Here is a 9,652-nt window from a genome sequence, read left to right as displayed (position 1 = left end):
TAAAGCCAACTGGTTTTCTTTTAAAATTAAATTCCAATCTTTGTTATTTTGATTTGAATGGAAAGGTAATACATTACCTAGACTCATTGTTAATTGTTCATTAGACACTTGGTCATGGAAATTAAAATAGAAATTCACCTGATTATTTTCTGGGCATGATAATGTCTGTATGTCTTGTTCTGAGGTTAGTTGCAATTTTTCTTCGCTAGATGGCACTGTGGTCTTTAATTCAGTGTTCTTTTTCTTCACCTTCTTTTGCTTTCTTTTCTTCTTTTTTTTCTCTGAGCTTTTTCTGCATCCAGTAACTTAAAGAGTTTTTCAAATTTCATATTACATTTGCGATGTCTCCTGATAGATTTAATATTTTTTGATTTTTTTGCAGGTTGCACTGGAGGTTTAGAGTTTATTTCTTTTTTTAAAAAAGGATGATGGTCTATTCTTTGATCTGACTGGAGAGTCTGCGTGGCTACGTTTATAGGGTTGCCATATTCCAGTTCCACAAATCCGGGCAGGTTAATTTGCATATTATGCAAATTATTTGCATATTATTTGCATATTAGTATTTGGATTGTCCAGTTGTTTTGTTTTTGTGCCTAGGAATTACCACCAAAAACTGGGGAAAGATGTGAGAAATCTTTTTTTTTAAGCAACATTTTCAGCCTTAAATGCCTAGACTCTAGTTTCCAACACTATGGAGTATTTATTGATTGATTAAGAGAATTTATATCCTGCCCTTTTGCTGTTAAAAACAAAGCTCAGCACAGCTTACAAATATAATAAAAACAATAAAAATACACAATCAATATAAAAACATAATAAAAACACAAAATAGCAACAAACATAAAGAAAGTCAGGGCAGCAGCACGGTTAACCATAACATATACAATAAATATATTTCAGAGATGTGGTGGGTGGAGAAAAACAAGCCAAAATGTTAGGAAAAGGAGTCTTTCACACCACATGCTCAGTTCTAAATACTGTTGCAGCAAGTTTTACAAGTTCCTCCAGTATTCCACTGGTGCAGGCACTCAGACATTCAAAGTATCTGTATGTTTCTTAGGTTTTATAAAAGCAGAGCTTTGCTTAACTCAAAAATTCTCAACCACATCTACACAGGTTCCAACTCCATACTCAAAATGAAACTGGGCCTGGAAGTGTGCAACAACCCCACACATACCTTGCTAATTAGATTACCAATGCCAGGATGTCTGTCTTATCGACTACTCTCCTGCTCCCTGGGCATCATGAAAGACCCAGTCCTGGGCTCAGAAAGAAAATAAATATCTGGTCCTCTTCAAAGTATTGAGAAGCCTCTTGTTTTAATTGAAAGAATAATTATAAATTCTTGTTCTTATCACTAATGGAAGTTAATTATCTTGCATATGCTGCTGTTGCTTCTATGGCTGTAACGGAGTGAGGTTAAAGATAAGTGAAATGCAGATAGGAAAAAAAAACACAGAAGGCAGTAACACTTTCCTAAATGTAATACCATACCAACCACAACAAGATTCGTATGAGTAAGGCAAAAAACTAAGCATCTCACAACCAGTCAGGATTCCTAACCAAAAACCAAAAATATGATAAATGAAGAAATATGTATATAAGCATGACTATCAAATATATTTATTATTTACACAAACTGTAAAGACATTTATAGTGCACTCCTAAGTTTATTTATTCAGAAGCAAGTCCCAGCGTATTCAGTGGGGCTTACTCACAGGGACAGAACTGCAACCTCAGGTGAAAAGCAACTTCATTCACACAACCCAAAATTCCGAATCATGCCACTTTACGCTGTTTTGCAACTGTTTATAGTTGTTTTATGGTCATTGGATTTTAAATGGCTTTATTTCTTGTTGTGAGCTGCATTGGTTTCCAACCCTACCTCACAGGGGTGTTGGAAAGACTCCATACACGCACACGCACACACAGCAGATGTATAAGTACATACAGCCCATATAATAGTTTATTGTCAAACCAGTTGGTCATTGCAGAAAAATCAGTATTAGTTTTTAAAAAATCAGTATTACTTTCCTACAGAATAAAAACTGTAATACTTAAGTAAGCCCTGCCTACTTGTTTTAAAATTGGACTGGAGACAGAAAGAGTTAGAACACAAACATAATTCTTTTTTACATTCACTCCAAAGTCCCATTGATTTTCAGCACATTCATAACATGTCTACTCAAAGTAAGTCCTATTGAATTAAATGGGATTTACTTTGGGCATATGGGATTAGCATTGCTTTTACAAAAAGCAAGTATTGGGAAGGTTTTCAGAACACTGCCCAAGCTCTGACTCCTGCACACAAGAGGAAAAAAAACTGAAATGTATATACTTACCCAGTTTATGAGATTTTCAGATAAACGGGGGGGGGGGGTTGAAACCACCATTTTGTTTTCTAGATACTGCCTGAGGTCAATGAAACTGAAACACAATCCCTGATTGGCTGCAATGCTGAACGGGTGGGGTTAAAGCTACAAAGTGCTATAGTACAGTACTGTTTAAAGAAAGATTTAACAGTCGAGGGGGGTCGCTAACGTTTTTATGTATATCTCGAGAACGGGACCACCTAGAAACTTAATTTTTTTTTTAAATTAAAGCTGAGAATCCGGGCCACGTAAGGGGCTAGCCGGGTGCCGGGTGGCATGCATAGAATCCGGGTAAAACCCAGCTATCCTGGCAATATGGCAACCCTATACGTTTAGAACTTTGGTGTCTGATTCAGTTTGTATTACACGTTTTACTATAAGTTCTGTTAATGTTGTTAAAAGTGAATTTTCTTCTTCCACAAATTTAGCAATTTGCGTAAGTGATTGAGACACCATTTGACACCAATCATCATTTGTTGGTATTGTTTGTACTTTGATTTTTTTCAAGTTCTTTATCTTTATCCACAAGCAAAATAAAGGATTGGGAATTGATTTTAAAGTCCTCATAAAAAGATGAGGATTCTAGCGGTGGCATTGAGACTTCTTCATCAGGTAATGAAGTATTAAATTGATTTATAGATGGTAATAAATCATAGTCAGTTCCGACGTTATCTGCTTCTTCTAATTCTTGGGCTATACTTAGAAGGTTGTTCTTTTCTTCATTGTTTGGCGGCCATGATGGTATTTTATTTATATCCCATTCAGTTAGTAGATTTTCAAAAGACAGATTTTCTTTCAAGTCTATATTATCATTTGTCGGTATTACATTCACCTTCAGCTGGTAATAGAAAGTAATTTTGGTTTGTTTTTCTTTTAAGGTTTCATGTATATCCTCTTCATTCAGGACAATGCCTAGTTCTTTACGTTTTTGTCTAGTTAGAACCATAATTTCTCAGCCGGGTATATAGTCAGCACATTAGAAAAAGTTTAAAAATTAAAATATTAATAGAATGCAAAATTGTTAATTCAATTGCTTTTATGTGCTATTTTTATTAGTTTTATTATCCATAGTGACAAAAGCTCCCGATAATAAAATGCCGAGACGTTTTATCTTGTGTCTCATTCAGCTTTCATGTGGTGATAAATCAACATTGCAAAATAATGAGCAAAGCAGTTAAATAAAGTCATCAAAACCAAAAAGTCTGGAGCTAGTAGATAGAGTCTTGTTATATTATCACTTCTTTAGTAGAATATTAGTAGGATATTTTGGTTTTTAGAGCTACAGAGCGATAGTTTTTGAGCTCCGATTTTTCTGTACTCACTATCACGTGGCCATCTTAGCTCCTTTCTAGATTTCTGAGAAGAACGTGGAAGAGCTGCTGAAGGGAGCCAAGTATTTCAGTTCCCAGACTTTAAAAAGCCACTGCTCTGACTTCCTCCTTAGGTCCCTTAAGAAGAACAACTGTCTCTACTACATGCTCCTGGCCACCAGTTATGATATGAAAGACGTGGGAAATGCTGCCTATGATGGTATACAAGACAACTTCAATTACTGGGTGGGCCCTGGCATAACAGACTTTGTGCGTTGCCCTTATCACATCTTCAGCAGGCTCCTTAAAGATGATAATCTTCATGTGCAATATGAGGACCAGACCCTTTCGGCTCTCTTCCAGTGGGCAAAATATGAAAAGTCTGAAAGGGAGAAGTTTTTTAAAGAGTATTTTACCTACATACATTTATCTGCCGTCTCCACCAAGATGCTGTTAGCTGCTTGCCGTGAAGTGGTACAATGTTATTATATTGGTGTGTCATTTTGTGTTATTTTGTTCATTTTGTATGTCGCCCAGAGTGGCTGGATGGCCAGCCAGATGGGCGACTAAGAAATCCAATTAATTAATTAATTAATTAATTAAGTTCATGTAACTAGATATTAGAGTTACCTAATATTATCTGATTGGTTTAGAAATACTGTAGGAGGGTGTAACCTTTATGTAACGCTGTAAGGAAATTGTATGACTGGTGAAATGATGTCATATGCTGTGCTTAGTAATGTATAAAAGATCTGTGCAGACAGTGCCATGTTGCAGTCTTCGCTAGATGCTCTAGGGAGGCTATCCTTTTTTTTTTTCAATTAATTTTTATTCTAATTTTCAAAACCAAAATAATACAAAAAGAAAACAACACAAATCAATAACTAATACAATACAAAAAAAATACATATATATAAAAATATTGACTTCCGATTTGTCATAGTTCAGGTATAAATCTATAATATATAACAAACCTATCTCTTAATAGATTATAAAATCACCTTCCTCCAGCGGTTATCTTAGTTGGTTTCAAATCTCATTAACATCATATCATTTTAATCTTCCACAAAAAGTCAAAGAGAAGTTTCCAATCCTTGAGATATATATCAATCATTTTTTTTCTAAATAAACATGCCAATTAATCCAGCTCATCAAATCTACTAAATCCAGTAATTTCAAAACACTATAATTCAACTATAAATCTATAATATATAACAGACCTATCTCTTAATAGATTATAAAATCACCTTCCTCCAGCAGTTATCTTAGTTGGTTTCAAATCTCATTAACATCATATCATTTTAATCTTCCACAAAAAGTCAAAGAGAAGTTTCCAATCCTTGAGATATATGTCAATCAATTTTTTTTTCTAAATAAACATGTCAATTAATCCAACTCATCAAATCTACTGAGTCCAGTAGTTTCAAATCGCTCTTCTGTCATTATCCATATTGGGTCCATCTTCCATCTTTACGCACCCAAAAATCTTGCTGTCATAGTCATATAATAAAAGTCTGATAGGAATTTCCTCCATCACAGATATTTTCTTACCATCAAATCCAAACGTAACACTGAAGTATTGTTTCAAAGCCGCATCTCTGCTCCTCTTTTCCACATGATACACTAGTACATTTCTTGAAGGTTTTTCCATTGACACAAAACAGGGATTAATTCTATTAACTTTCTCCATTTCAAGTTCCATGAAATCCTTCCAGTCCAGGAATTTTTTTGAACCGATAATATCTTTATCTCCAATCTCTTCAATTCCTTCAGAGACAGCGCTGTATTCCAAACTGTAATATTTATCTCCAGGATCCGTCACAACCAGGAAATCCAAATCTTTTTTCATGTCCATATTTAAGCCAATCTCCATAGATTGAACCTTGCCTTTAATTTCTCTTTCATCCTTTTTTTGTTTTCCAGATCTATCTTTATTCTCCTTTCTCATAGAATCCTGAGTTTCTTTCAGCTCCTGTCTCATTTCATGAAATTCAGTTCTCCACGCTTGTCTATTATTTCTCAGTTCTTGTTTTATTGAGTTAATCCCATCCATTATTTTCTGAAGCATGTCTAGAAATAAAGTCCCTTCTTGTACATCCATGATCTTCTTAATTGCCATTCTTAAAACCAAAAGAACAAAACTTCTTCAATTTTCAATGTCCCAAGCAAAGAGCAGTTTATTTCTTTATCCAGTTACAAAGGAGTTAATCTTTCCAACCAACTAACGTCACACGCTAGACAGTCCTTATCTCTTAAATGTCCAGAAGTGCAAAAACAGCTTTTAGTTCACAGCATTCAAATAACTAGTAGCAGAGAGAATGAGCAGATTCGTCAACAACAACAAAAAGTAGATCAGAAAAAATAGTCCCTTATATATATTACACAAAAGTCTTGTAAATCAAAAAGATTTCTTATCTCTCCCAATCAGAAAGCTCTCATCCATTGTAATCTTTAAAACACAATTTTCCATGTCAGCTTTTTGCAATAAAAAAAAAAGATAAGCTATTTATATTTTCTTCCCCCTTAGTTCCGTAAATAAAGAAGGAAAGTCTTACCTCATCTAGGTTATCTTAATTGCTGTTACTTTGACAAATCTCTTTAGCCATATAGATAAGAAAATGATAAATGTAGACAGGAGGTTTGCCTGCTAGTCCGTTAAAAAAAAACGGGTCACTTATCCAGCTGAGCTAGCATAAAATCCTCGCTCTGTCTGAACTGCTGGAAGACAGACAATTCTGACGAATTCCAGGCTCCAACAATCAAAACAAAACTATGTGGCAGATCTCACGCTTCTTCCTTATCCGGAAGAAATCATCCCCAGTCAGAAAAATCCCTTCTGACTGAATTTAAAACTGGATAAGTTTCATCCAAGACGGGAGCCCGTCTCAGAGGCAGCACAGGCGGAGGGATCCTCCTGGGAAGTCCTCTAGGAATGCTATCCTTGTGTATGCTTGTATAAAATAAAGGCCTACTTTCGCCTGAAGCCTGTGTTCTCTAAATTCTTCAAGGAACCCCAGTCCAAGAACCCCAAATTCCCCATCACCACCTATTCCCCAACAGTCAATCAGCATTTCATGGCCACTTAAGGCTCAGTCCTCATTAGGCTGTTTAGGTTCGCCCATCCACCCTAATTCTTCTTGTTCTTCTGCAAACGCATGTACTGTAGCCCAGCTACGTCCCTATCTGGACAGTGATGACCTCGCCTCAGTTGTTCACGCTCTGGTAACTTCTAGGTTGGACTACTGCAATGCGCTCTATGTCGGGCTGCCCTTTAAAATAGTTCGGAAACTACAGCTAGTCCAGAATGCAGCGGCCAGACTACTGACGCGGACCAGAAGGTCCACTCATATAACACCCGTTCTGGCCCGTCTGCACTGGCTTCCTATTTGTTTCCGGGCTAAATTCAAAGTGCTGGTTTTGACCTATAAAGCCCTACACGGCATGGGACCGCAATACCTGGTGGAACGCCTCTCCCAATACGAACCTACCCGTACACTGCACTCAACATCTAAGGCCCTCCTCCGAGTGCCATCCCATCGAGAAGCTCGGAGGGTGGTGACCAGAACTAGGGCCTTCTCGGTGGTGGCCCCCGAATTGTGGAATAGTCTCCCCGATGAGGTACGCCTGGCGCCGACGCTGCTATCTTTCCGGCGCCAGGTGAAAACCTTTTTATACTCCCAGACATTTTAAAATGTATCTTAATAATTGTTTTTATCATGTATTTTAAACAGTATCTTATTTTTGTTATATTTTGATGTTGCTTGGTTTTTGTTGTTTGTTGTTTTGATTTTTGATTCTGTTATATTTACTGTATTTATATATTTTGCTTGTTTTATCTTTTATGTACACCGCCCAGAGAGCCTTTTTGGCTTAGGGCGGTATATAAATTAAATAAATAAATACATGGTCCCAGGCTATAGTCTGAAGGCATATAAGGCCAGCTCCCTGCTGAAGCTAAGCAGGGTCAGGTCTGGTCAGTGCCTGGCTAGGAGACTGCCTGGGAACCATACGTAAGCTGCCTTGGGTTTCATGAAAAGAAAAATGGGGTATAAATGTAATAAATAACATAATAAATACTGTTCCCCCAGGCTTGCTGATAACCTCTTTCCTGCACAAGAGCTGTACATTTTGGCTACATAAGAGTCAGCAGTAACAACTTCTCCATCCCTTAAATATTAGACAGGTGCCATCTCTGTTATCTTTTCAACGCCTACTGAAGACCTTCTTCTTTCAACAAGCCTTTTAAGTAGAGACCTTATCCCAGTCTGCATCTGTGTTGGAATTGCTTGTTAAGATGTTTTTAAAGCTTTTTTTATTTTTTTTAAAAGATGTTTTTAAAGCTTTTTAAAAAAACGTTTTTAAAGATGTTTTGTTTTATTATATTTTAAAGTCTGTTTTTATGATGTTTTAACGTGTTTTTAGTGCTTTTGTTTGCTGCCCTGGGCTCCTACTTGGAGGAAGGGCAGGATATATATATCTAATAAATAAACCCTATTTTAAACTCGTGTAACAGCCTTCTCCAATCTAGTATGGTCCAGATGTTTTGGAATACAATTCCAATGGCTGGGGCTGATGAGAGTTGCAGTCTAAAACATCTGGAGGGCTCCAGAGTGGGGAAGGCTGATCTAATTATACAATCCTGTACATGGTTACTCAGACATCAGTCCCGCTGTCAGGGCTGGCGGCAGCATATGGCTTCCTTGGTCAGCTCTTGGGGTCCCAACACCCTAGGACAGCTTTCCCAACCAGTATTCCTCCAGATGTTGTTGGACCACAACTCCCATCAGCCTCAGCCAGCATTGCCAATGGCCAGGAAAGATGGGAATTGTGGTCCAACAACATATGGAGGCACACTGGTTGGGAAAGGCTGCCCTAGGAGGACCCACCCCAATGCCTGCCCTAGTCCCTCCAGTCAGCAGCTGGGTCTGGGGTGCTGCCACTCTAATTTCCTACAATGCCCTCGGTGTAGCATTGCTGCATGGCATTGTGGGAAATTAAAATGGCAGTTGTCAGACCTCACTGGAGGCAGCCATTTACATTTCTCATTGTGGGCCGTGAAAATGGTGGCTTGCCACCTGATATTTATCTGAGACTGTTGTTTTTAATAAGCGTGCCTGAGGTGGGAGTGGGCAAACAGGCATAGGAGTGAGCCCCCTAAACCCTTGGGACACCCCTGATCCCCGTATTCACAGCGGCTTCCTCTCAGGAAAGTGCACAGGACTGTAGCCAAGGTCAGTAGCTGCTGGAAATGGAATCTAAGATGAGGCTAGAGAGTACCAGTGCCAGGCATAACTGGGCTCTTGGGCACCAGCCTGTCCCGGGCCTCCTGCTCCCACCCACCCTCGACCGTGCAGGACTACTCCACCTACCTCTTTTCTCTTTCTGTGAATGCCCTGCACACTGGGCATGCAGGTCGCTGCCATCAACTAAGATGGCGACGGAGGCTTCTCTAAGGGGCTGATACCCCCACTGCCATCCTCATTGATGGCACACATGCATGCTATGCTGCGTGGCTGCACATGCCTGCCATCTATCAAGATGGCCGTAGGGGCATTAGCCCCCTAGAGAAGCCTCTGCTGCACATCTTGGTCGATGGCAGCTGTGCGCGCAGCACACAAGGCATTCACAAAAAGGGAGGAGAGGTAGGTGGAGCAGGCAGGCGCCGCAGGTCCACAGGGTCTGTAGGGGCAGGGGCTGGGAGCTCCATCTCTGCACTTTGCTGCAAAATTGGGAGTCGACCCTGCCGAGGATCACAGAAGGGGAGCGCTACCCCCACACACTAAGGAGGGGCCCTTCAGGGATCCCTCTGGGCTGCAGGGGTCCTTGGCCAGGGCACAACCTGGCCACCCTTTGATCCTGGCCCTGGCTAGTGTAGTTAAGAAAAATCTTTGCTGAAGGAGGAGAGGAAGAGATATTTATCATTCTATCACTTTCCATCCTGCCCTTCCTCCAAGAAATAATTATTATGGA

Source organism: Rhineura floridana, chromosome 15, assembly GCF_030035675.1.
Source record: "Rhineura floridana isolate rRhiFlo1 chromosome 15, rRhiFlo1.hap2, whole genome shotgun sequence".
In the NCBI taxonomy this organism is placed as follows: domain Eukaryota; kingdom Metazoa; phylum Chordata; class Lepidosauria; order Squamata; family Rhineuridae; genus Rhineura; species Rhineura floridana.
The sequence above is the reverse complement of the archived record's forward strand: the minus strand, read 5'-3'. Positions refer to the sequence as shown.